Here is a 2,994-nt window from a genome sequence, read left to right as displayed (position 1 = left end):
AGGGAGGAGAGGAAAGGGAAGAATTTAATAATGATGATAGCAGACTATGTCTTGAAGAATATGGAGTAACTCTAACATAAGTTAAAAAGGAAGCAAGCCCTAAATTAAACCTTTCATTTTACAGATGGAGAAACTGAGGCTCAGAAAGATGAACTGTTTGATGCTGGGATTTTATTGCTGTTCAGTGGCAGAAACCAGGCATTTTGACTTCCAATTCAATGTGCTTTCTACTGCATCAAACTGCTACATGTATACTTATAATGCCTCACTTCCTTCCCTTCTAATGAGTAATTCATCTAAGTATAGTTTTAACTAGAGAGGTTGATCATTTCTGGCCCAATTCATGGTCCCTCTCCCAGAGAAGCCACCCACCCCTGCTGAAAGACTGAGGCCTTGCTGGACACCAGGCGACCCGAATCACCTTCTCTTGGCCGATGGGCCTGAGGTGGGCAACTGATTCAAGGGCAGCCCTTCCAGAGACAGGGTGGGGGTCACCAAGCATCCTGGTTTGCCTGGGACTGAGGGGGTTCCCAGGATGCAAAACTCTCAGTGCTGAAACTAGGAAAGTTCTGAGCCACCTGGGACAAGCTGGTCATCCTGGCAGAGAGGGACTTAGGACCTGTGAGGCCAGCTTCAAAAATAGATCTCAGTGAGAAACAGGGAATCTAGCAGACTGAGACTGCTGGCTGCAATAGAAGTGCCGTGGTGTAGAAAGAGGGCAAGGGGCACTAAGGAGCTTCCATACGGGTCCTATATAAACAAAACTCAAGAGCAGAAACTTCGAGTAAGTGGAGGACACTGGTTGACCAAGAGAGGAGAAAAGGGTCTATCTTTGTTCAAAGACAAGCAGGTACCTGCCTGCAAGAGAAGGACTCTGCTGCAGAAAGGATAAAACTCTCGCATCGGCCCTTCATTTCAGAGGCACAAGGTGGCAGGATGGGGGGTGCAGATCTCCAAGAAGAGGAAGTTTGTCACTGACGGAATCCTCAAAGTAGAACTGAAAAAGTTCTCACTCGAGAGCTGGCTGAGGATGGCTACTCCGGAGTTGAGGTCCAAGTTATGTCAACCAGGACAGGAATTAATACAAGAGCTTAAAATAAATTATTTAGGCAGATAGTGAGGGTAAGAGAATCCTCGACAAGACTTCTCTCTTAACAAAAAGCAGCCCTCAAATCATTTATTTTCTAACAAAGAGCAGCCTGTAAAATTGAGCTGCAAACATAGAAAAACAAGCTGGAAGCTTGCATGGTGAATGCCAGCAGCTGTGCCAATAGGAAAAGGCTACCTGGGGGCCAGGCATGTTCAACATAGAGGCTCCATCTTCCCTTTTCTTTGTCAACCACGTGTACAATAAAGGAACAGGCAACATGGCACAGGCCAGGTAGAGAACCCATCTACATAATAAAAAATAAGGGTGGCATGGCAGTTTCTTCACAAGCTATGTAAATGACACACCTGGTCCAACCAATCGAAACCGCCTCCTCAAGCTCATCTATAAAACCCTGTGCATTTCACCATGAAACTGAAAGACCTGCTCGGGAGCCTGTCTCTGCAGGAGAGAGAGCTTTTTTCTTTCTTTTGCCTATTAAACCTCTGCTCTTAACCTCACTCCTTACGTGTCCACATCCTTGATTTCCTTGGTGTGAGGCAATGAACCTCGATTATTACTCTAGACAAATGACGCTGCTTCAAAATCATAATCTTAGCCACCAAAACACAGAATATTCTTGGTGAGAAGGGCTGGCAGATTCGGAAATTGCCTGCTGTAGTTCAGAAGAGGTTTGGCTCGCAGAGGGCAGTGTAGAGCTTTTTGCTGGAAAGGTAGCCACAAGAGGTCTGTGTGTGTTTGCCCAGGTGGAGTCTCAGTGTTACCTCCTGGGAGGGCTTGCAGCGCAGAGGGCCTGCTATGGTGTGCTGTGGTTCATCAGGCAGGGCGTAGGGGGCCACAGGCTTCAAGGTTGTGGTGTCTGAAAACTCTAAATGCAGGAAGTTTGTGGATGGCCTGATGACCCTCAGCAGGAACTCTGTTTACCTCACTGACACCACCATGTGCCAGGTGCTGCTCCAACAGGGTGTGCTGGCCATCAAGGGAAGGTCATGCTGCCCTGGGACCCAACTGGTAAGACTGACTCTAGGAAGGCCCTGCCTGAGCACATGAGCATCGTGGAACCCAAAGATGAAGTACTGTCCACTACCCCCATCTCAGAACAGAAGGGTGGGGAGGAAGCCATAGTGCCTGCCATGCCCCAGCCAATCCCTACAACATGACAGGTTCTCCTGGACAGCTGTGTCTGGCGTCTGGATGTTGTCCTGAAAAGGCCTTTAATAAAATCTTGGACAAAGGCACAAGGCCTGACTCAACTGTATGTCCAGTGTTCAGACTGAGGGGCATGTTGGCCTACAGAGCATTCCTTAACCTCTTGCTGCTAACCATGCTTGTGGAATTTGCAGGGCCCAGCACAGGAGGACTCAAGCAGAGCTAACCAGAGGAATGTCCCGTGTGAGAGTGAAGGCTGATGGCTAGCAGGGCAGCACCTCAATTAACTGTTCTGTAGTTCAGGATTGTAGCTTTAGAAGGGGGATATATTTAGAATGATTCTTCCTTTGCCTAAGGAAATATGCATTGCACATAGAAGTAAATACAATGGTCATTATAGTGTGCGTCATACTGTGCTAAATGTTCTTTGCATTCACACTTATTTACTCCTCAACATCTGGAACGTGGAAAGGAAATGTGCTGCGCCACTGAAGCTCAGGCTCAGAAGCAAATTTGCCTAAGCAGTATGAAGCTGGCATTAGAATCCACATTCCTAAGTTCTGCTCTCTTGACCATTCTGTTCTGGAAAATGATAAGGAACATTTAAATTGTCAATACAATAACAACAAAGCACCTCTTACATCGGTCTTTGGTAGCCCTGAGTGTGGTCTCAGCCTTCCTCCAAGGCTTGCACATGCACAGCTTACAACCAGCCCCTCTTCTCTGGAGCTACTCTC

The 2,994-nt window shown here is 47.3% G+C and overlaps 1 pseudogene; it reads left to right on the top strand.

The window, feature by feature from the left end:
* Window positions 1-343: 343 nt before the first annotated feature.
* Window positions 344-2,268, top strand: LOC116462730 (small ribosomal subunit protein uS3-like; annotated as a pseudogene).
* Window positions 2,269-2,994: the final 726 nt, after the last annotated feature.

This window comes from Hylobates moloch, unplaced genomic scaffold (genome assembly GCF_009828535.3).
Source record: "Hylobates moloch isolate HMO894 unplaced genomic scaffold, HMol_V3 SCAFFOLD_23, whole genome shotgun sequence".
Taxonomy (NCBI): Eukaryota; Metazoa; Chordata; class Mammalia; order Primates; family Hylobatidae; genus Hylobates; species Hylobates moloch.
The sequence above is the reverse complement of the archived record's forward strand: the minus strand, read 5'-3'. Positions and strand labels throughout refer to the sequence as shown.